Here is a 26505-nt window from a genome sequence, read left to right as displayed (position 1 = left end):
AAAATTTGTCAAGTATCAAATGTTCTAGCTCTCATGAGCCATCTTTACTATGGCTATGTTGTATATTAATATTGTTTTTAAGTCATAGTTCCTATAAAATGTCGCCTAAATTATTAAACTTCCAAATAATGAGGTTTTTTCTTGTTCATTTTTAAACTTTATTAGGTTAAATGTCTTGCAAGTTTTTGGTAATTTAAAGAGTAAAGAGGAAGTTTGGAGATTGTTTAGCTTTGACATGTATTTGTTCTATGATTTACCACAAGCCACTTAACTTATTAGATCCATAAAATTAAGAAGTATTAGAACATTCCTCAAATTCACTATATATGGAAACAAATTTAAAGGCAATATAGTTCTCCATTTTATTTAAGTATCAGAATATATATAAGCAAGTATCTATTACTGGACTTTTTAGTTGGGTTATCAGTTTCTTCAATCAAATGACAGAATTGGACTCAATTGTTCTTAACCAGGGAACAATTGCTTAAAATTCTGATTCAGCTGCTGAATCCAGACACCTGGATAATTTGTGATTCCTTGTGATTTTGAGAATCACAAGGAATCACAAATTATCGAGAATCACTAGACTAGGTATCCAGATGGCACTTTCCAGCTCTAAACTTTTCTGGTATTTGGGGTGGAGCACAGAGGTTACTATTTCATGTGTACTGATAACTCACAGTTTAGCACCTTATATGAGCAATAAAGGACAGTCTGAAAAAAAATGAGAGATTTATCCCCTGTGTTTTTAGCAGCATATTTCATTGCATCTTACATTTAATGTATGATTTCTCTTTTGGATTATTCCATCTGTTTCAGTGCTTTTGTCTTTTGGGGTGTTTTGTTTGTTTGTTTTGTTTTCAATTATACATCACTTTTATTAGTTCCAACTCCAAGTTTTCCTTAAAACAGTAATATTTCACTTTAACTGTTTTTATATCCATTAAAGCCACCCCACCTTACTGCAAAATTACCCCTATGCAATTAAATACTGGATCCGTGCACTTTGATTTTATTAACAAGTGAATAGAGAAGATTATCTCATCTCATTGAGAAAACATTTTTCTCCGACACCTTATCCTATCTTGGTTTTCTTTAAAAGAGTTCTAGCAAAGGGCTATTTCAAAGGTTGATTCTCCTATCACGATGTGCGCTCGAAATTCCCAAACATCCTTCAGGCTGACGTCTTTCACTCCATAGATTTACTGACTAACCCTAAGACTTCCTTTCCAATGTTTTCTTGATTGGTGCCATTAACATTGATGTAGTGGTGGTTGGCATCCGCGAAATGGTGGGAAATTGCCTTCTGGAATCCTTGACTTTTGTTCCGAACCAGATTCATGGACAAGCAAAGGATGAAAGAAAATGGTGTCTCTCTTCTCCTTCATGATGTGCATCCGGGTATTATTTCTGTCATAGTCTTGGACCCCGTGGAATATGATGTTAAACGCTCCCTCTCAGTGGGAATAATCGTGTGGTTTCAAGGGACCTTTGTGTGTCCCTGGGAGCACAACCAGGCAGCCATTGCTCCGGTCAATGTTCTCCATGGCCTTCCAGGCACAAAAGATGCTATTGCTGGGTCTTAGGGGAAATAATGCAGATCCTTGTGCAAAAGGTGACGGACGGGATGTCTTCTGCCTGAGTCTGGAGGTTTGTTTATCAGCATTTCATACATGGCCATAACATTGGGTCCAGTGAAGCACTCCACATATTTCAGAATTTCAGGGAGGGTGCAATACCTGAAGAGTTCCTTATCTTCTTGGAAATCTTGGACCTTGGTAGTCACTTTCTCACTTGGCATATATTGTGATTTTGCAATGGTCTCATCTTTCATCACCATCAATCCCAGTGGTTTCACCTTTTTGCAGATTCTGTCAAACTCATCCCTCAAGTGTTGAATATCAGCATCAGTCACCAAATTTTTAATGACAAGAAACCCATTTTCTTCATAAATTTCTCTGTTCTAGGCTTAGAACTTTATTTTCACGAGTATACTGGAATTGTTGACTATGGAAACTGGCAGGAAAAACAGCCCCTGAAGTGGGGTGGGCTATGATGGCCTCGGCTTGGCGGTGCCGAGGTATCACAACAAGATATGCAGACAGGGGAGGGGTGGTCCTTGTCCATGGCCTTCGGGGGAACACCGGTGGCTGGGCCTTGGCCCCACTTAACTCTGAGAGCGGCTCCGCCTCCCCGAGGCTAGAGAGGCTTCAGTGCTTTTGTTTTTAAGACAAACGGAATAAATCTAACTTTTTCATACCAGTTCTTTTCTGAAGCACATAATAATATATTGTTTTCGCCTCACTTGCAATAACAGTGAAGTGTCAGGCTCTTTATGTATTGACATTTGCTAATCAGAAAATTTGTGAATGAAATTATAACTTTTCATAAAGGCTGGATATAATGCTTCAAATCATTTTGAGAGCATTAAAAAATAATCAATGGCTAATTGATTTTAATGTGATCCCAAAATTCAATTAAGTCTTTTGATTAAATTGATTAGTTACAAGGCCTTCAGTAATGAATATATAGCAAAAAAGTTTAATCTAAATCATGATGCATCAGCTAACAACCAAACTCATGGTTAAAAATGGCACTGTAGTGATTAGGTGACACAAAATGAAGTCCTTTGGGTATGTCCATTCCAAACAGCCTACTTTTGTTTATGTAGAATAAGATTTGCCTAAAAAAATTTGTTACCCAGATCTTTACTTTTCATTACACAGATTTTAGTCTAAGAATTTATTGAGAATAATTTAACATTACATTTAGGAAAGTGGTTCAATGTGATGGGTGTCAGTTTTCTTTCCTTTCTACAATATGGTAGATTATAGAATTGTTTTCCTTGTATAATCCAAGAGGAATATAGAATTTTAGTTCATTCATCTGATGATTGTATAATTCTTTCAATGTTTTCCCCTCAATTGTCAATTTTGATCAGCTAATATGTCTGTCTGAAGCACCCCATTTCTTCATCTCTAATCTGTTGTTTTCAGTCTGTCATGGTAGTGAAACACATAACCAAATTTGTTAGGATTATATGTAAAGTAAAAACAAATGGATCCTAGAAAAGATTTGTTGATCCACCTGAGTAAAGAAATACATGAGCTTTAATACTTTGGACTTATGATATCTACTTTGGAAGCTCAGACATATTTTTCCTTCTTTCTTATTCCAAGATTCATTAGAGAGAAGTGAATTTTACAGATGGTTGAGTTTTGAGGTTTAGAAATCTGTGGAGCAGTGTGAATTTCATAACTGTTGTCTAACAATGTAACTAATCAGAGAGAAATTTTCCATTTTCAGAGTCTCCGGTAAAAGTGGACAGTTCACAGTTCCTAGAAATAGTCCAGTTTAAAAAATGATTTAGAATTGGTTGAATACAATTTCCATTGCCAACATTAGCCAAAACACATCAATAAATAGGTTTATTTCCAAAGCATTATCAGACAGGTTAAGCGTCAAAGTATTTCAATACCAGCATTGTACTTTTACATTATTGTTTGTTGTATTTACGTCACTATAACTAGGACTCAATTCTGGGCTTCACAATTTATTTCTGAGAATTTAGTGAATAGTTACACAGTAATTTATTTTTTTTTCCTAAAAAATATTCTTTCTACCATTTACATGGATGCCATTTTTAAGTGGTTGAGTCTATATAAAACTGTTTTTTAGAAAGCTTTCATGTTGTGTTCAGATACTGTTTTTAAGATAATAAGAGAAAAAACACACATCTTCCTTCAGAAGAACAGGTTGACTTAACAGTATATTATTAACTGACAAGAGCAGTGACCAAAGAACTGTAAATCCTTCATCTCCATCAATGAAGAGCTCCATTGTGTTCTAACTCTGTGTCATCGCAATCCCCCATTTGTCTGTGAGGAGTTTATCAATTGTGAAGAGTGTAAGGAATTTTGAATAATAGAGTGGATATGTATATGTGGAAACAAGCATGTGCGCAAATGTGCATACACATGTCAGTGCATACACACAAAAGAGAATATGTCTTTGTTCTTTAGCCATTTGCCAACCATCCTGATTTAAACAGATAGCAAGAGGTTTCCAGCAGCAAGTTCTGGAGCCCAGGTTAACTACTTCATATATGAACTTGTCTTGGTTATAATACATACAGATTAATTACAGCTAGCAGATAAATAGCTTCTTTATGTAAACTGATGAAAAGCTTTTGTTAAGAATAACAGAGAGAGGTCTTTGCATTTTCTCAATTATAATGGGTCAGGTTGTGCAGCATGCCTTTCACAACCAAAGGTTGCTTGCACGTCGCGGACAGGTCTTTGAGGCCCACAGCTTCCCTTCCTAGCTGTGCCACCTCAAACAAGTCACTTATCCTTTCTAAGCCTCACTCAGCTTATTATAATAATGCACATATTAATAACAGTTACTTTGCAGGATTGTTATAAAGATAAAATAAGATACTGAATGTAAAATACTTAACACATTGCCTGCCACGTATAAAGCAATTAACAAATATAAACCATATTTTTTTATTCTGCGGAGGAGTGGGAGGATTTAATTGTGGCTGCAGAAAAAGAGAGAGACAGGGAGGAAAGGAAGGAGGAAGGGAGAGAGAGAGGATGAGAGAGAGGGAGAGACAGAGAAAATAAAGGATAGATGAATGAATTGAATTGGCAGGTCTTTATCTCTATCTCTTTAGCTTATTTTAGATGTCTCATAGACTAAAAATCCCATAGATTTCCACATCTGTGACTCTACTCCTGTTTTGTAAATAAGTTCATTTGTACCCTTTTGTATGTGGAATTGTTTAGATTCCACATATAAGCAATATCATGTAAGAGGGGGGATGAATTAGGAGATTGGGATTGACATATACACACTACTATGTATAGAAAAGATAACTGACAAGGACCTACTGTATAGCAAAGGGAACTCTACTCATTACTCTGTAATGACCTATATGGGAAAAGAATCTTAAAAAAAACGAGTGAATATATGTATAATTGATTTACTTTGCTGTACACCCGAAACTAACACAACATTGTAAATCAACTATACTCTGATACAAATTTTAAAGAAATACATATAAAGCATATTACGTACACACACACACAAGAATCTCATAGAGTCTGTACTCATCCCAAGATTCTATGGATTTGGCAACTGTTGATAGCTTTTGTTCTACATGATCTCAGGCTGCTGGGATTCTTGGGCAATCCTTTAAGACTTGATGTGAGATTGGTACATTTCTGATGAAATGCTCTGCATCTGATGGACACAAAGCAGAACACGCCCACCTGCCTCTCTTCAGACATCTGTCTCTCTTCAGACATCAAGCCTTTAATCTGGCTAACTCCACCTAAATTTTAGTGCCACAGCCTTCCAGGTTAGTTCCTCTGATTTAGTTGCTGGCCTTCTCTGCCCTCTCAGAGAAAGAAGATCTCCTGTCATCTAAGTGCTACACTTAAAAGACTAAGATGAAAAATCCATCTGCTATACTTAAAAATAATCTGGAACAAAAACTCAAGAGAATCACATGTGATTGACATAGATGTAAGTGTGAATGAGTATATGAACATATATACAGACATATAGGTCTAGAGTGTTATTACTGATCCTGTAACTCTTAAAATATATATATAATCAAGGCCTAATTGCATGTCAGAAAGTGTAGATCCCACTATTTTCTGTGCTGTGGTGTGCCTTTCTAGGACTGCTTTTATAGTTTACCGGTATATCATAGAAGATGTATTTTACAAAGAAAAACACAAGCCTCTTGGAAATAAACCAGGTTTTTCATGGTCACACTGTGATGTAAAGCAGAGTTAGAATGGTCTGCAGATCCTGTGCCTCTCCCATATTTTCCTTCTCTTCTAGACCTCGCTGAGCCTCTGTAAATATCAGAGCCTGAGTTCAGTTGCCCACAGGACTCACAAAACTAAAAAGGATGAGAATCCTGAGATCAAATCAGTATTTCAGAGACTCCATAACACACCACAATCACCTGTACCATTTCTGAAAATACCTGCTAATTGGGACTCACTTCCTGGGGATTCTAATTAAGTAAATAGGAACGAGGTGTTAGGCTTTGTGTTTTTAAAGTATATCGCAGAAGATTCACATGCAGAGCCATAGTGCATAAACACAGGCTTCTGGTGGTCACTGGGCTGCCTGGCCCGAGCAGCACTCAGCATCCAGCCTGTGCTCACCTGAATGGAAGCCAGCACTCAGAGGACAGACCCTTTCAGGGAATGGGCTGTTCACAGGTAATGCAGCCAGAGACTAAAATTAAAGCGCCAGCTTCTTATCTGCAGATTAACTGGAACTGAAAAGAATGTAGAGCTAGAATAATAAAAAGTAAATTTAGGATTAAAGTAGAGACTTAGGATGCTAATCATTGCTTTTTCATTGCTTTTCTCTCTCAAGTGGAAACTTTCTATGGAAAAAGTAATCTCCTTAGCTGGTTTTGACAAGCAAGTCCAAAGGCCCTAGTCATCAAAGGAGTGGCTGTTAGATGACATTGGTTTGGAAAGAGTAGGCTGACCAGTTAAGAGACAAAATATTCAGAAAGGAAAATTCCAGAAAGTTCCAGAAAGCAAAACTTGAATTTGCCTCCCAATGGCAACCATTTACATAGCGTTTAGTATTTATAACTATTTACCTAGCATTTTCATTGTATTAGGTATTATAAGTAATCTACATAGGATTTAAAATATACAGAAGGATGTGTGTAGGGTATATGAAAATACTACACCCTCTTATATAAGAGACTTGAGCAACCAAAGATTTTGATATCCTCAGGAGTCCTGGAACCAATCCCTGGAGGATACCAAGGGATGACTGTACACAGTTTCTACTAAATTATGATTTGATATTTGCAGGGTACTTGGAGTTTGAGAGTGGGAAGCCAACCTCTTGCTACCCAACTGAGATTTTCTTCCAAGATTTGAATGGGAGCTTCAGATACAAATCCTATGTGATGTAAATTGGACCTTTAATTTTATAAGCAGCCTGGAGCAGACTGAGAACTGCTGTTCATTTGTTCTTGCTAAAGCTTGACAGAGAACCAGAGCTGTAGAGGGAATATTGGTAAGAAAAGATACAGTCATTTCATCAGTAGTTGCAGTAAGAGAAACTTACAGCATCTGGGTACAAGTGCCCTGGACGTAAGAGAGGTAATGGAACACAGGAATGTCAGTTCCTAGGCTTACAAGCAGGTTACTACAGAATAATTTACTTCTGAACCAGAAACATAGTATGGAAAACATTCACAATCTTATAAAAATTGACAGCTTTCCTCTTTGGTGGGATACGCAGCTGGCAAACTCATTTAATGGCTATAGTGACTGGAGTGAGATATAACCTGTAATTGTCATACAATGCATTTTAGAAATTGGTATGCTATTTTACATTCGGTAAGAGAGAGATGGGCTGAATCAGAATCAGCCAGGTCATGGAGCATGAAAAGCATTACTGGAATGGCATGGAAAATTAAGGAGGAGTCTAGCAATAGGCACTGAGAGACAAGTGAGAGTTGGTGGTAGTATCATGAGGTGAGAGGAGTCTAAGAGGAAAAATTCAGAGGACATTGCTGTCCCTCACTTCTTAAAGCAGGGATTTATTGCCTTGCCACAGATTTTTGAAGTCCAATTTTCATTCTTCAGATGACTGGGAGTATGTCAAGTGAATGACTTCAATCCAGAAATTACCCAAGGTGATAACATAAAAATGTATTTATACAAATTAAAGCTTGAATACTAGAGCTATTTATTGAAGATGCGTTCTTACTAAATAAGTTAAATTTAAATTTTGAAGTGTAAAATTTCTCAAAATTTGGCTTTTAAGATACTTTATTAAATGTTCTGTATACACATAAGAGTGAATGAGTTTTATAATGGGAAAAGGTTTTAAGGTATTGTATTTTAATCCAGCTATAAATATATTTTAATAAACTCAAAATTTACCAAAAGAAATTAATTTTAATTACAAACCCCTCAATTTAATAAGAAAAATTCCTAAGAGAAAAGTAATTGCCCCATGGCTTCTTTTTCATTACTGAGGATTGGAATAATATACTGATCATCAAACATCAAAAAATCCAAAGATTTTGAAAACATTGTCTAAGGATATGAGCCCCTGGTCACTCTGAAGTGGTACCAATTACTGCACTTAAGCCACCAGGGAGTTTGTTTTTACTGTGTTCTAGTGGACACAGAGAGAGGAAAATTTTTTTCTTAAAATTTGCCAATCTAACTAGCTAATCAATGGATTTCTTTCATGTGTCCTCTCAATTTTTTTTCTTAAATTTTGTGTGATGAATTGTAATAAATATATCCACAAATACACTAACTCTTTGGTCTGACTTTTAAGTATATTTTGGCATCCTAAGACAAACTAAACACTTTTAAAAATAAATGAACTTGAACCAAATATAAAACAATATTAAAATTAAGACTATAAAAATCCAAGGGAATATAATGTAGAAAAACATTTTCAATTTGTTACATAATTGTCCAATTATAATTTGGCCCTTATTATTGTCTCTAAGGGGAAACGAATGAATAACTCATGCAAATCAAAATTCAAAACCAAACTATAATCAGTGTTGTTATGATTTATGTATAGATGTCTGTAAAACCCTAATACAATCAGATATTATTGTAAAGCAAGTTATGTATCAATCATTATATATGCCTATTGAGATGTTCCTGTAGAAAAAAAATGTTTGTTTTTTTATTCCTCCTTAGATAAAAAGTTTGACTTAATTTAGATAAAAGAAGACAAAATTGTTCCAAGTAAATTCTTCTAGAACTGCTTAGATTGTGGAGGGGAGCAGAGAATCATAAAAGGCAGGAATTAAATAAGGAGGGCATCTCCCCATTTCTCCAGACTGGTGACTTAACCAAACAAGTGGGGCCAGAGCCTGAGGTGCTTACTGAGGGGCTTAATTAGTCAGACCTGAAACTCATTTGTTACTTCTTGTTCATGCAATTAACAGGCAGACAGAAGAGGAGAAGTTCTAGCCCTAAGCAAAGTCATAATATTTCTGTGGGTTAAGACCTTTTCACAGGCTCCTGGTGATTTTTTGACAAAAGCAGTCTTTAGTGGCCATCTGCTTTTGCTCTCAATGATGACCTGTGATTGCATCAGTCTAACTGCTACCTACTGGAACAGTTTATACAAGGACTGTCCTATATCTGTGTAGTCATAAAACAGGAGATACTCCTTGTCACATAAATGCAAAAACTATACCAGAAAATTAATAAATGTGATGTAAAGGGAGGAACCAACATATATTCATTTTCTGATCTTGATCAAGAGTTATAGATCCCATGAATTTTACAAATAGTTTATCATTTCTTTGTTAAAGGGAGAGAGAATCTGAAAAATTCTTGAAAACTTGAAATTTCCAGAAGCTAGGAAAGAAACATTTCTGCTAGCAGAAACTTGTTTTCTTACAATTGGAGTGGTGTTGGTGGGGGTGGGCTGGAGGGACGAATGACACTAAAACCTGGATTACATCAGAGGGAGAAGCCCACCAGCAAAAGAGACCCTGGGCTGCAGTGTAAGATGCAGAGGTAGTTCAGATTTCTTTACTGTGCAAAATGTCATAAATCCATTGTAAATAAGTTTATAAGAAATTATATATTTTCCAATTTAAAGTTATGTCTTATCTAACAATTATTTATACTAGCTAATTTTTTTTTATGTTTTCAAATAATTCCATGGTCTTATTTTTCTTGTATGCTAAGATTGATTACTATACAGAGTGCTGAGCTACCTTTTGAAATTCTCTAAGTAACACTTTAATAACATTAAAATCCAATTGCAAAATTATTGCACATTCTTTTGAAGACAGTTTAGAAAAATAGGAAAAAGCAGCAATTTTTTTAAAAAGTTATTTTGAATTTTATTACTAAAAGAGCCATAACCAGTAAATTCTGTTCCAGAAAACTATATGGAAAATACTGTCTCATATATTTTAGTTTTCAATTGATCATTCAATAACTTATCTACTCCTTTAGAAGATAAGTCATCCAGTGGGATAATTAGTCCAGAATGGGGTCATCTCTTCTCCATCCCTGGAAGAGTAAGAAGAAGGGTGGTTTGTGGGGAGGCCTAGGTTCTAAATCTGTCCTGAGAGGACTGTAGTTGGGTTCTGGTAGTTGTTCTGTAATGGTTTATGTTTGAATTACCTTCCAAATTTAATATCAGGAAAATGGCATATTTGAATCAGAATGTCCATCTTCTTTTGAATAACCAGGGTATTTGGTAAGTCCAGGCCAGTTGTGACATAGAAAGCCTTCCTGGAGTTGGTGACCTCTCCGTGCTTTAGACACTGTTCCCCTTTGGTGCTTTCTCAGTTTACTAGTACCTGATGGCCTCCACCAAACGTCTACAGTGCTGGTGTCTGAACCCTACAAAATAGTGAAAGCTTGTTCCAAACTGATCTTCCTCTGTTCCAGGGATTTATGAGCTCTCCATTTAAAGACTGGGCTACAGGATATTTTTCCACCAAGACCCAAGCTATGGAAGTTACCCTTACATAAATAAAAAACTTAGAAACAATAACAAAGAAAATGTTCTTTTCCTGATAGAAAATCAGCATGTCCATTTTACAGTAACCTCATTAATGAAACTACAGGGGAAAGAAAAAAGGGTGGAATCTTTAAACAGGTTTCATAGTAGAATCACAATATCTTTTAAATAATGATTTAAATTTTGTGGCCAGCAATTTTTTTCATCTTATCCTTTTAATGTACTTTTCTGAGCACAATTTTTGTGCATAGTGTGGGAACTTTAGTGTTGTAGTAGACTCAAATGAGTGTGTATGTATTTATTATCTATCTGCTTATCCTGACACAAGTAGCTCATATGCTTCCTCATTTCTTATATTCATGCTGAAGAATGAGTAGACTAATTGACATAATGCAGTGATCTATCTTCTTTTATGTTTTCACTAGAGAAAAGGTACACTCTGCTGAAACAGGTTCAGATAAGTAAGTCTCTCTTACTTCACAGTGTACCTTATTCTGTGTAGGCAGCAAAGATTCCTGTTGACATTTGGCCCATAGATGACCTCTTTCAGAGCTAATTCCTGTGTAGTTATACTCTGCAAGTATATCAAAAGATGAGGTGTAGTATGAATAATTTATCTTTTAAAGGATCCAGAATATCAATGTGAAGGAAAAGTAAAACTGACATGAAGTTCATAATATGATATCTATTTATTTAATAGATCTATGCTTGACAGCCATTTCTCTGGTACTGACAAACATTACAAGGATTTTTTAAAAAACACTTCCTAAATATATTTAGATCTTGTTAACAAAGAGCTGAAAAATAAAAATTCTATGTAAATCACATACAAACATATTTTAATTAGTTATTATTATTATATTAACATTAATTATTATTATATGTTATTTATTATACATTATTTTAAAGGTTATACATTATTAATAATTACATCTGGGGTTTTGCTGTAAAATTCTAATTTATTAAGTATAAATTCATTGCAATGAAATGGTTGGAAAATTTTTGTATAAATTATGTTTATACATTTTCTAAGACATCTACCATTAACTCTAAATAATGATATCTACTTTAGGTTATTAATATTTAATAAAATTAAGTTTTTAAAAACTCTTCAAAATCATTTTAAAATTTTCTGTATATATCCATAGTTGTTGAATTCAATGACAATGGATATCCATGGCACTATTGGGTCAAACTTTTGTAAACAGTCTCCAAACCTCTTTGATTTTGATTCCCTAATAAATAAATAAAATATTTTGTTCACATTTTTCTAAAATATGAATTATTCGTAAATTACATGCTACATGACTTATTCCACTAATACAATTATAAAAACATGCACACGAAATATCAATAAAAATTTAATACAGTAAATAAAAATAATTTTAAATGTTGTATTGTTTATTATTAATCTGAAATGTTTGTTTATTTTTAATTTATTATAATTGACTCATGAGTGCACTGTAATTCAACGTGCCATCACCTATTTTTAATTGTTGAATTTTGGCATAGTCATCTGAGTCAGCTTCTAATTTCAATTTGTGAAAATACTTGATTTTAAGAACTGACCAAGATGAAAAAGATACCATATGGTGGTACGTAATCAAAGATAGAAAAAGTATAACATGAGTTGTGCTTCCTAAATCCTTATATTTACATTTCAACTACACTCACTAATTACGTAAACTCTGCAGAGAGAAAGGGGAGATAGTGCTGCTGGCTTGGTCTTCTCTGCTCCCCTTTTTTTGCTACAGGTACTACTGTGGCTGATATTCCTAAAATCTATGATTATCTGGTTTAACAAGGTACCTTTTACTAGAGTGAGGTGATTTATTTGTTGTTGTAATTCTTTGGAGTCACTGCAGCTGGTACCATCTGACAACAGCTTTGGCAGGGCAAGCTCTCTCCTTCATCTGTCACTTATAATGCCCTCTTTACTCCATGACACATCCCATCACTCTCTTCTAGCCCAAGAGGAAACCTTCTTGAGAGTATCCCTTTAAAAATGGTCAGCAATATTTCTTCCATTTCTTTGGATTCCACTACTATTGAGGCAGTAAAATAAAGTAGCTGAGATCTCGGGACTGAAGCCAGACTGCTGTGTTCAAATTGTGACTCAACCACCTATAAACTGTAACTTTGGTCTAATTATGTCATTTTTCTGTGCTACAGTTTCCTGAGCTATATGAGGAAATATATGGGTAGAATATGGAAGTAATTGCTATTTTTGTGAGGTGATCAGGAAAAGTAAAAGGAGATATTGAAGTAAAGAGCTGAAAAAAGTGAGTGAGGGAGTGAGCCATATGGATGACCTTGGGAGAGTGCTCAAGGTGAAGGGAACAGCAGGTGTCAGATCCTCCAAGGAAGAGCATGTTTGGGTCGGCAAGAAATAAGGGAGGTGAGCGTGGCTAGAGTGAGAAAGGATGGTTGAGAGTTGATGATTCAGAAAGAAAGAATGGAGGCAGATGACCACAGACCTAGCAGGTTCTCACAAAGACTCCATTTTTTACTCTGAAAGAGGAGGAGAATCAATGAAGGACTTTGAATAGAAGTTTGACAAAGTCTGACTAAAGTTTTTTTTCCTTGCATTTAGTTCTTCTTTGTTCTGCCACACTGCATTCTAATGCAGGGAGCTTACCTGTCCTATTTCCCCACACAAGCTTCCTGAGAGCCAGGGTCATTAATCAGTCATCTTTGGATCTACAGAGCCTACTACATCACCTGGATTAAAATAGATGCTCAATAGTTATGTGCTGAAGGGATGAATTAAAAAAGGAGGAAAATTAAGCTCTGAATTAGTCAGCTGAGCACAGTAGAAAGATCTGTGTTCTGAAATTCAGTACATATGGAGTATTTGCTCAGAAATACTGGCTTTGTGACCTTAGGGCAATTCTGTAGTTACTGATTCACTAACAAACCTTTTTGATTTGATTCTATGGACAAAGTATGGCATCTCTTAAATTACCTGGGTCTGAGTTTTCCTGTTTTTACAGTGAGAGCTGTACCTATCTGTAAAGCCCTATGCTCCTTCAAGACCTATTCTCATTCTAAATTAAGGGTATCATGAACCTCAAGAAATTTTTGTCTTAACTCACTCAAATGGACCATTTCCCAGGTACATTTTAATGAAATTGAAGACTAGAAACTATATCCAAGCTATTAAAGCCTTAGGCCTATTGAGAAGTCATTAGTTTTATAAAACTTTAAAATGCTTTCTCCCATTCAATTTGACATTGCTAATGATCTTGAGTCTACTTTTCCTCTTGATATTCTTATATTGTCTAATTCATAAAACTTAACAAAGCATATGTCACATATAAACTTACATCACTCTTTAACGTAAGAGATAGGGACACATTAAAATACATGCATTAATGCAGCTGCATAAAAACAACTATATTTGTTACCATCAGACATGCTGTGATATGAATTCAGCCACTAATTATTAAAATACACATTTAATAATTCATGTTTCATTAATAATGTACCATAAAAATACAGCATATAAAGGAATATATTTATTGTGGCATTCTGGAGAATTATCTTGAGGCTAAAGATTAATTTAAAAATATGATCATCCTTATCACACATTCTGGGCTATTTCATGAAACAGCCACATATTCTGTTTATGACCTAGTTTTAACTTGGCTCCTCTGAAATTTTTCTGCACTATTTTTAGTGCCTTGAGGGAGTAGGGTGGCATTTAAACTAAGATCATTTTCCATAATCATTGGACATTACTGTAGCACATGGAAATAATAATAAAATTTAGCATTGCCGTATTTTATGTGGAGGGAAAGAATAAGCTTGTAGTACATTTTCTGTTACTGCCCCTTACAGGGTAGATATCCTTTCTGTATTTTTTTTCTTGATTGGCAAAACCAAAAACAATGGAAACAAAATGTGTCATTTGTTTTACTTGACATGTGTTCTATTATATACGATTACCTGGGACCATAGTGTTTGGTGGTATCCCCGAGGACTGCATGGCTCTTAAATAGTGACATCTCAAGGAATGCCCACAATGGTGTTGACTTCATCTTATATGGAAAATAACTTGCGATGGCCCAAGAATGGCAGCTTACAATTCTCAAAATTGTAATGCATGTTTGTTAATTAATCTAGGTAACTATATATCTTTGAAAATATCCTTCATTGTTCATGTAACTATATTGCTTAAACATATTTTTATTGCATATCAAAAGGAGTCATTTTGATTATATATATATATATATATGTATATACAATAAGTATTTTGCTCAACTTTTTGACCTTGACGTTGGTCCTCATGGGTTATTTAATTTTCTTTATCCCCCTTAACATATTCTACTCTGTCACTGGTATAATTGACAGGACCTACCTGTCAACAACTGATCTTTGCTTTTTCCCCTCACTCTTAACTTATAGTCAGATGCTTCCAGGATCCATGCCCTGATCTGGTTGCCCCTGGAAACTTGGAAAACCTCCCAGCTGAAGCCAATGTCCATCTTTAAGCTTGTTCTAAATAATTAGTTTCACATCTTAGCTTTCTTTGCTTCAGGTCTCCAAAACTTGGTGGTGTTTTTTGTTGTGGTGGTTTGTTTTTCTGGTAGGGCATCTACCTCAATTGTGGAAGATACACTGCTTTTACTTTTATTTCTATTCTTTTCTTTAATGATAAGGTCTTAAGATCCTATAAGACAAAATGTGTTTCTTTAACCAGAGAAGTTTTTGGAAATGCAAATTCTCAAGCCTCATCTCACATCTGTTGGATCAATAACTCTGCAGTGAGGCCCAAAAACCTTAACAAGCCTTCCACAAAATTCTAATCTCACTAAAGTTTGAAAAGTACAGCCATCAAGCTTGTGTGTCATCTAGGATTTTGAGCTTCTTCTTCCAACCACAGTGGGTTTGGCCTTGATTTTTTTCCTCTGGGTACGTCCTGATTCAAATTTGCTTTCCTGCTTCTGAGTAATATTCTCATCTGGGACACCACAGTGGGGAAAGCCTGGATTCTTTGCTACCAAATATTGTCCATAGTGAGCTCTCCTCACTTCTATATGTTTTAAAGTAAGTGCTTTCCTAGGACCTTTGATTAATTCTAATGGGATAGATTCATCTCAATCTTTCCCAGGCAAGGCCTGAGAAACATCCCGTATTTATGAACTCTCCTTTTAAATTCTTAGCCCCCCAAAACAAAGAAAAATAGTACTAAGTGTAATGTATTTCCCAATTAGTTTTACACTATTAGATGTCATTAGGAAAGCAGCTGTGATTTCTCTTCTTTTCCATAGGAGATAGTCACCTAACTTTCCTAAGTCATCCTGCCAGATTTACCACGATTTTAGCACTTGTAATATTAATTAATATGCTAATATAGTTTTATTTACATATTTTGGGAAATTTTTTCCATCTCATTTTAATTTCACATTGGCTGCTTCATAAAATTATTGAAACACATTTGAGACAGAATCATACCTCTCTTTTCTCTCTACATGAATGGAGATGGATCTCATAACATATAGTAAATATTAGTTGACAAGATGGTTATGCTAAAAATAGGTCTTTGCATGATGAAATAGGCTAATACTATAAATTTATAAGCCATTCCACTTTGAGCATACCGCATTTTATATTCATCACATACTGATTTTTAAACTACTGACAAGAAATGTTTCCCAAAAAGCAACTGTGAAATATAACTGAACATGTCTAATCTGACAGCTTCTTTACATCGCCACCTGGTTTTCAACAATAATTATTTGTATTCTTAGTTCTTTTCCTTTTTATTTTAAAACGCACGTGTTTCACTATAATGCATGCATTTAAAAGCAAATAATAAGTATAAAGATAGTCAAATACGATTTTCACTTTAAGTAGTTTATTTAAAAATGTTACTTGAACTTAATGCAATAATTAATCTATAGTTATTACTTAAAATATAGCTTAAAAAGTTTTATCAAACCATTTATAAAAATTATAATAGCATATAAATATTCTCCAGATTTTAATACAATATTTGGCTCTAAGTTATATTTCTTTAACATAAAATCTATTTTCAGTATAAGTATTACTGAATGATTATGCTTTGCTTAGTAAATTGAAGGAAATTTTATGAAGTAGGAAAATCAAAAGGAGGGATTTTTAGGAGTTTATAAAAGGTACAGAAATTTACTATGTCACCTCTCTGATCTTAACAACCCTTCATTTATATGCAACATCCACTTTAGCTATGGTTTCAGTAAATGACCATTTGTTAACAGTCAGTTCTTCTTCAGGGGTTTATTAGTTTTAAAAGACAATTATTTATGTGAATGTGATATATATGGGGAAGTTGGAATTGCAATAGAGAAAGAAAAACTTTTTAAAACAAAAAAAATATCCTAAGAGATGTCTCCATCTCATATGTTGTAGACACAAACATTTTCGGAATAACCAGAGGTCTTTCCTCTTGGGAAATACTCCTTATTTCACAGAGAGGATAAATTGTTGCTTTGAGTCCTGAATTAAACATTATTTATAATCATGCACTCTTTTGTAAGGAAAGCTGATTTTTGCATGCAAACTAATACAGATGGGCATTGTTGGAAACAAAATTATTATTATTATGTCTTATTCAATAAACCAATAAACAGTAAATTTTTTAATCAGCCTTAGAAATTCTCAGATAGATGACAGGGTAAGCAGATAAATAATAATAAAATGTGTGCAGTTCCCAACCCAATCAATCTCAAATGCCATTTTCAGAGAAGTAAAAAGATTTAGGGACTTAGTATATTTTACTAAATATATATGAGAGACAAAATCATTGATTCTGCCTTTTATTCTTTGGGAAAATGTGGTTTCAAGTGAGTTTAACTATTAGCCTGCCATATATTTTTTCTCTTACATAAAATGGACTAAGAGCCTTTAGAATTAATTTTTTTTTAAAATTTTATTATAGATTTACAATGCTATGTTAATTTCTGCTGTACAACATAAATCAGTTATACATATACATATATCCACTCTTTTTTAGATTCTTTTCCCATTTAGGTTATTACAGAGTGTTGAGTAGAGTTCCCTGTGCTACACAGTAGGTCATTATTAGTTATCTATTTTATATATATATGTGGAAAGAATGGTACAAATAAACTTATTTACAAAACAGAAATAGAGTCACAGGTACAGAAAACAAACTTATGGTTATGGTGGGGGAGGAGAAGGTGGGGGGAGGGATAAATTGGGAGATTGGGATTGACATATACACACTACTACATATAAAATATGATTAATTTTAAAAATTTTAGAGCCACACACACACCAAAATATCCATTCAACATAGTATTCTTACCCACAAAGCTATCACCCTTATATGGGAAGTTAATTTCATTCAATTCAATTAATATTTTTTTAAGGACTTATATGTTAAAAGTCTTCATTCTTCGTACTGTGAGATATACATAGACTAAAAAGATAATATTGCTGACCTCAATACACTTATAAATTATGGGGAAAGTGAGAGAAAATTATGTTCATATAAATAATAGCAATTTAAAGTAGAATGTAATATGTATAAGAAAAAAAGAGTGTATAGATTGTTTTGCAGGTTAGGGGAAGATTTTTCTCCCAGAAATATTTGACTTTTGTAGAAAAACAGCATATTGGAGCAGAGTCACTCTAATGATAAATAATAAAGAGCATAAGTACCCTTCATAATGGTGTTGAAAAGCAGATTCTCAGAGGTCATCTCCAGGTATTTTGATTTGGTATTTCTGGGCTGGGGCCCAGGAATCTTGTCATTTTTAACAAGTACCTCAGGTGATTAGATCAAGCCACCAAAGTTAACCTTTTGAGATCATAGGAGTTGCCTTGAATTTTAGATTATGGAGCTTTTGTTTTCCTTTACTTTATGTAAGTCCTCCTAACAATCTTTAAATAAATTCTCTCTTGTCATATGTTTTCTTTCCTTTGGTTAACTTAGCCAGGATTTCTTTCTGTTGCTTAGGCTGCCTACACAATTTCTGAATCAATGTCTCTGGCAGTTCCTTAAGGCTATTTTTTTTAATCTACATAAATATTTTTAAAAACCTAAATATTGTGTTAATGTACATATGAATTCTTATGACTACTTAAAACGCTCATATATTTAATTTGATGATGTAATTAAATGTAAAATGCTTTTTCATGCTACTGTTAATATACTTTTCTCAATGTATGTTTGTTCCCTACATTTTAGTTATATAAAACTTGATGTGGTTTTGAGAAGAAAAGAGGTATTTTTTAATATATTTTATTCTATCCTATATTTTAATTTTATATATTCATATTTAGACAAAAGGGCATTTTATCACTTTCACCTGGAAATGATAGTAAAGCTCATTAAAAAAATGAAAAACAATGTGCATATTATGAAAACAATTTAGGTAATATTGGGAAATAAATATTCATCATTTGGTTTCTGCAATCATACTTTAGTATACAGTTTGAGTCTTCAAGACCTAGGGCAGAAGCTAGCACTGACTTCAGTTGATAAATGTTTCATGAATTGCTGACATCATTTGCTGACATCAAAACCAATTGCTTTTGGTTTATTTGCAAGATCAGCTTGTACGCTGATTCAAATATAATCAAAGCTCAAAATGTTGTGCTCTGAATTGAAGGTAGAATGGTAAGCAGTATGCAGGCCCTTCCCTTAGGACTCTTACATACGCACACACACACACACACACACACACAGAAAAACTCTTTACCATAAAATGTGATTAAAAAAATATCACCTAACCCACCAAGCTAAATTATTTGTTTTTGTTAAACATGTGCTGTAACACTCTCGGGACCAGCTGTTATATCTCCTCATGGCACAGGCTCTGGTGACTTTATACACAGTGTGTATGTGTGTGTGTGTGTGTGTGTGTGTGTGTGTGCACATGTATGTATGTACATATGTGTGTATGTGTGTGTGTTTTCCTCCTTCTCATTGTCTTCCTAGCAGATTGTGAGCCTGATGATATTGTGATCTGAGAGACCCTTTCTCCCTTATTGATTACTGTGTGCCTGGTGCTTAGAATGTGGAAGGGTGTCAGTAAGTATCTGTTAATTGACTGAACAAGATGCCTTCTATACTCGTGCTTTACGAAAGGCTGAGCTTCCCACAGGTGTATTTTGTCAAAGAAAACTGAGTTTTCAAACCTAACTACTCTTGCCTCTTATGAAAATAACTATAACTATATATATATATATTTATAGGTACACAAACATATATACATGTATATATGGCAGCATATAGTATATACTATATATAAAATATATACTATTATATACATATATAATATACATATATACATATATGTATATACTAATACATAGACATATATAATAGCAGCATGAAATAGTAGTGAAATCTGATCCATATTTATTGCATAATATCATGTGTTTTTTGTTTTTGTTTTCTTTTTTTTCGGTACGTGGGCCTCTCATTGTTGTGGCCTCTCCCATTGTGGAGCACAGGCTCCGGACGCGCAGGCTCAGCAGCCATGGCTCACGGGCCCAGTCGCTCCACGGCATGTGGGATCTTCCTGGACTGGGGCACGAACCCGTGTCCCTTGCATCAGCAGGTGGACTCTCAACCACTGCGCCACAAGGGAAGCCCATAATATCATGTTTTTAAATGATATGTGATATAAGAAAAATATTTAGTAATTAAAATGTCTACAGATTTTTCAATCTGCAGTTCTTCTCAATCACTCATTTAATTTTGATTCATGTAAATTAGAGGTGAATTGGGAAAGTGGGCTTTGACTATAAAGTAATTACACAGAAGATCTGGAATACTTAACATTACCATTCATAGTCAACATATATTGCATTCCTATGCAAATAGCTGCTTTACTAAAGTCACAGGGTCCCAAACTGAGTGGTGCCAAGGTGAGACTCCACTAGTCCTTTGAGGATCCACTGTTGGTACAATTGTCTATACTTTTCACTGCCTCTGTAAGTGTGGGGCTAGGCCAGTGACCTCTATGTGAAGGAAGATGTGGTCTGGAAGTCTTGTCATGCGATCTTGACACCTCCAGCTAGGCGGGGCTAAGTCCTAGTGGAGTGCAGGTGCATGTTATCTTGCAAGACAGTGATCTTGGTGTCATCTTCCAACAAAGGGAGGGATAGTATTGGATTGTCCAAAAAGTTCCTTCAGGTTTTTCTGTAACATCTTACAGAATACTTGCACTACTACACTGGGTTCTGGGTTCATTCACACTACACCTACAGCCACCACAGTCCTTTTTCTCCAGGTGACTCACAGCCAGCTCCAAAATGCCATTTTTCAGTCCACGTGCTAAACCACTTTGGCTCTACCTCTTTTAGATGGGACTGCACAGGAAACTGTTTAAGAGATGAGATTTTTCATGTAGAGAGTTTGTTGTGAAATCCTCTGGGAGCAATATCTGTGAGGGAGTAAAGGAAAGAGAAATGGACAGAAAGACAAGCTGAGCTGTGATGCTGTAGCCGAGATCTTAGGCAATCCCACAGAAAGCAATCAAGCTGGGGTGCCCTTCAGAGATGTCTCGAATGAAGGCCAAGGGGTTTGGTCTTGTACCTCTGTATAAACCAGTAATTGGATGTGGGATGGCTTGGCGGGTGGACGGTGTGACACAACATTGGCCAAAGCAGCTCTCATCAGGCAAGGACAAAGCCTAGGGAAGGACCCAGCTGTAGATTATCACCTGGAAGCAGAGGCTAGAGGAGGGCTTCAGAGAGGAAGGGGACTCTGGGTGGTCCATTACAGCACCCACAGCAACAGCCCCGGGGGCTGACCAGTAAGGTAAATAAACATTAACCAAGCAATCCAGCCTTTAGTAAGTAGAATGTGAAAAGCTAAATTGAGTAGCCTAGGTGACCTAGCTGATGTGATTATTTTACTTTATTTTCTAGGAAAAAATACTGTTTCATGCCTCTGTGCAAAGCAAGCAAGCACCCTCTTTCTCTCTCATTGATAACGATAATTCAAAACCAGAAATTCTCTATGTCTGTGAGTCTGTTTCTGGGACTAGCAGATGAAAACTATTATATACAAAATGGATAAACAGCAAGGTCCTACTGCATAGAACAGGGAACAATATTCAATATTCTACAATAAACCATAATGGAAAAGAATATGAAAAAGAATATATATATGTATATATATTCATATATATACATATATATATATATGAATCACTTTGTTGTACACCAGAAACTAACACAACATTGTAAATCAACTATACTTCAATTAAGAAAAAACAGATTGATTGAGAGAGTTATATTTAAGTCAGTATACAGAAGTTTTAAAATTAGAGAAATCTGCAAACATGTTCCTTTATTTAATGTGTGAACAGAAAAAGTCATATAACTATATTTTGAAATAATAACAAGCATTAGCAGCATACTCTTTTAAGAAAAGTAAGTTTTGAAAATATAAAATCTCAATAGTTGGCAAGGCTGTGGAAAATTGATATAACAACTGTATCAGTAGGTAGTTTAAAAATTCCAGTCAAGCAAACCTTAGTCAAATGTATGTTTCAGCAGATGTTTTATATATTTTTAAATTTTTTCTGTGGGAAATAAGGAGTAAAAATCTATATTTAAAAAAAAACAGAAATAGAAGTTAATTTCATGTTCAGTCAGTGACTATTTCTGGGAGAGATCTAGTTGAAAGCACCGCAGCATCTTGAGGAGAGGGAGAGAGCTCATCATTAGGCTGTTTTTATGGGCAGTAGTTTTCTCACTTGCTCTTAAGGCCTCGTTCCTTCAGCTAATCACCTTTGGGGAGTCTGTGCTTCCTGCCAAGCTCTAGACTCTGGGTATGCAGAGCTGAGCTGGGCACAGTACTTTCCACACGCCCAAATTCACATTGAAGAGATAGAGTGATAATTTTAAAAAGTTAATAACACACAACAAGAGATGCAACAGATATATGAATGAGTGTAGAGACCCAAAGATGGAGCAGCCATTGCTCCTGCATTGCAGAAGGGAAAGAAAGAAAGAAACAAACAAAAACATCTTCATGAAGCTTAGCTTCTTCTTGAGGGATGCATAGGAGCTTGCCAAGCAGAGAATTAGTTAATTTTACAGTGCACATTTATAATGGTGGTAATTCTCAGTGTAGTTGGAGTGCCTGGTATACTGGGTGGAAAGTTGAGCAGTGGTAAAAAAAGAGAATGGAGTTTTGGTGTCAGACTAGAAAAGACAATTTATTCCAAAACATAGAGTTTAGATTTTGTCCCATGAGTGGTAGTAGCTAACAGGGTCTTATTCAGAGCTGAGTAAAATGATTGTGTTTGATTTTTAGAAAGGTTACTCTGGGTCTTATGAAGTAGGAATGAATGTGGTCTGAGACATAGATTAAATAGAAAATAAATGCCATAACTGATGCTAAACGTAATAACCCTGTTGTATGGTAGTGGTAGCTGACTATAAATAAATATCTAAGGAAAAATGAGAATAATTTAATAGATTAATAGAATGAAATGTAGAATGTAATGGAATTTAATTTGAAAACCAGGTTTTGTTTTTGATGTGCTCACCAGAGGTCTAGCATTGTGTACAGAATGCCAGAGGGTAGACAGATGGACAGTAGGCAGACTGAAGAGATCCAGGACTTAATCCCTGGAACTGTGAGAGTTACTTTATAACAGGGTAACAGGGACTTTTCATAAGTGATTAAAGTAATGGTCTTGAGAGGAGGTGGTTATCCTAGATTATTTGGATGGGCCCTGAATGAAATCACATATACACTTCCAAAAGGAAGTGAGAAACAGATTTGAAAACAGAAGGAGGCCGTGTAAGGATGGAAGCACGAAGTTACACTGTTGACTTTAAAGGTGATGGAAGGGGCCAAGGAAGCAAGTTCTTCCTGGAATCTCCCAAGGGAGTGCACATTGTCATAGGTACTTGTCTTCACTAGCAAAGTGACCGCATGACCTCTGTATCCTCACATAAAGAGGAATGGATATTTGACTTTGCATTCAAAAGTCACTCTTATTAATGGTGTTAGTTCCAAGGCTTGGCAGTTTAAAGAGACTATGCTGTATTTCATTCCTGAAATAAAACATCAGGTATGTTGAACACTTGACAAAGCCTAAGAGAAATCCCATAGTTCTTCTGTTTGCTGGATTTTGACAGAACATAGTAACAAACAAGTTTGGAGTCTAGTTTCTCACAGCTAGAAGTAATCTATCAAACTATTAACATATTGGAAAAATGAATCATCCCTTCCATTTTCTGGATACTTTTCTAGGTAAATAATGAAGCAAAAACCCAGAATAAATTCTACTTTATAAGATATCATTAATTCTGTCTTTTCCCTAAGGGAAACATTAAGTAACTTTCTGTTGACCAGATTGAATAAAATTCCTTGGCAGTTTGTACCCATTTCTCAACCTAGTTAAAAAAAAAAAAAAGGAAACTCCTAAAAAAAAGCATTTTAAATGAATTATTTTCAAAACATACACACGTGCACGTGTGCACACACACACACACACACACAAATTTTTAGCAGCCAGTAGACTACAAATTACTATATGAAGTCCCAGATTTTTAAAGAGGACAGAACTTTCAGCAACAAATGCTAAGCCATAAATTGCTTCACAATCTATACAAATCTAATATATAACATATGTTCTACTCTAGAAATGGTTCTATTTATGTGTGTGTGTGTGTGAATATATATGTGTGTGTGTGTGTCTTAAAATTATTCCTGCTCAAACAATCTTTTAAAAATCAAGCAGTCAAGTTGCATATAAAATCAATGCAATTGCCAAAATACTTCAAAAGAGACTTGGTAATAATATAAATGTGGAAAAAGTTAGTGATAAACTTTAATAAAGTGTATGAAACTCATGGGTAGTTGTGAGTAATTTAGACTTAGATAATTCACCTTTTTGAGGTATGTTTTGTCCCTTAATTTTACCTTCCTCATTTAAAATTAAGAATCAAAAGTTTGAATGATCTTTATTATCCCATGACTCTTCAATGTATGCTGAGCCATTCAATGATACTAAGCCATCAGCCATTTTATAAAAATATATCAATTTATTTCCTTACATGATCTGTAACATACATTTTATGCAAAAAGACCTACAGACAATAGATATTTTTATGTTATTTTATGGTCAATAGAATGATGTATCTATATGAACACTAGAGTAATTTTTTAGGCAAATATTCAAGTGGAGATATTTTGTTTGTTTTGTTCACTAAATAATCACAAACACCTAGAATACCAGTCATATCATACGCATTCAGTAAATATTTGTGGAATTTTAAAAAAACCTATATATTTTTTGTTTCTCTTGTGTTTTTCTTTATTAATATTATGACAATGTGATTTAATAACATTCATTTATTACTCTTGAATATGAGGACAAATGGTTCTATGTAGAATTAATTTTTATGAGCTCAAATGTTATTAACGTTATTAGTATAAACGTTCCATGCCCTTGCGTCTTAGGGACAAAAGCTAACTTTATAATTCTTTGCATCCATTCAAGAACAAAAGTGTATATTTTGGTGATTTGTTTGCTAGTACTAGCCACTGTAATAGAAAATTTCCAATATTCACCTTACCAAATATAAAATATTTTATCAATAAATGTTGAATAAAAATGATCATGTTTGAATAATCCCAGTGGAAGGGAAATAAAAGTAAATATAATTATTATAAGTTAACATGAGTTTTAAAATTGACACATTTTATTAATAACAAAACAAAGCCATAAAATATCTAATAGTTTAATGAAATCAATTGAAAATGTTGAGATACTTTAAAGAATAAAGAATACTGCATAATAATTTCATTATAAAAAAGTATTAATTTCTTTTAGGGAAAAGAAATCAGAAGGATGTTAAAGATCATAATTGCTTTCGAATTAAATGGTGGAAGTAAAAATTAATTTACAATTTACATAAATACATATTATTTTTGAAAATCTTATTTAATATCTCACTAAGGAAAATTGGACTTTTAAAAATATTTAAACTCCCAATGACGTATATTTAATTTCCTATATTTTTGAAAGTATCTTTATTAAGAATCTTCAATAATAGTGATAAAGAAGGGCAGGAGCAAGATGGTGGAGGAGTAGGAAGCAGAGTTCACCATCTTCCACTGAAACATTGAAAAAACATCTACAAGTGGAACGATTCATACAGAACAGCTACTGAGCACTGACAGAAGACCTCAGACATCTGAAAAGACAAGAAAACCTCCATGTAACTGGATTGGACAAAACAAAATAGAAAAAGAAGAAATCAGGACAGGGCCTGTGCCCCAGGGAGGAAGTTGTGAAGGAGGAAAGGTTCCTGTACCCTGTGAAGGCTCCTCACCAGTGGATAAATTAGACGGACATAGGGTGAGTCTCGGAGTCTAAAAAAGGGGAGAACAGCAACCGGTTTGTGGAGGGCAAAGCCGAGAGTAACCTGCACAGACGGTCGGCACTGCCACCCTGTGCTTCCCAACCTAAGACACCCCACTGTCGGTGTGGGTGGCAGTCGGGGGCTGAAGCTCAGACTCCGAAGTTTAGTCCCAGGGAGAGAACCAGGGTTAGCTGCAGAAGCAACCTGAAGAGGTCGGCCCATGGCAACTGAGGGTGTACTAGGAAGAAGCCTGGGCCCACCAGAGAAGCAAAGCACCATTATTGGGAGGCGCACAAGGAGAGGGGCGGGACCACCATAAGAAATTCTACCATTGTGAGCACTCCCAGGCAACAGGACACCACCTACAGGAGCTCTGGGGGCAGGTGTGGGTTGCTGTCACCATCTTGGGCTCCAGAGGCGGGCACTGGATGCCTCTTCCAAACTCGTGGGCAGACACCAGGTCCTACTCCCACTAACTGGAAGGGCATGGACAGCTCTGCCACTAGGAATTGCATCAGTGAGCCCCAGAACCTGCCCCTGCTGACCTTGAAGGGCACAGAGAGTTTCCACCATTAGGAAATCCGTCAAAGAGCCACAGGACCCACCCCTGCTTACCTGGAAGGGTGCAGAGAGCTC

The 26505-nt window shown here is 35.1% G+C and overlaps 1 protein-coding gene and 1 pseudogene across 1 annotated transcript in view; one reads left to right on the top strand and one right to left on the bottom strand.

Moving 5' to 3' along the window:
* The window catches only part of EYS (eyes shut homolog), a 1661361-nt gene that overhangs the window by 417328 nt on the left and 1217528 nt on the right, over positions 1-26505 (top strand). The gene's annotated exons all lie outside the window — the stretch shown is intronic.
* Positions 1107-26091, bottom strand: LOC115850004 (phytanoyl-CoA dioxygenase, peroxisomal pseudogene; annotated as a pseudogene).

This window comes from Globicephala melas, chromosome 14, assembly GCF_963455315.2.
Source record: "Globicephala melas chromosome 14, mGloMel1.2, whole genome shotgun sequence".
In the NCBI taxonomy this organism is placed as follows: Eukaryota; Metazoa; Chordata; class Mammalia; order Artiodactyla; family Delphinidae; genus Globicephala; species Globicephala melas.
This window is presented reverse-complemented; position numbering and strand designations above follow the sequence as displayed.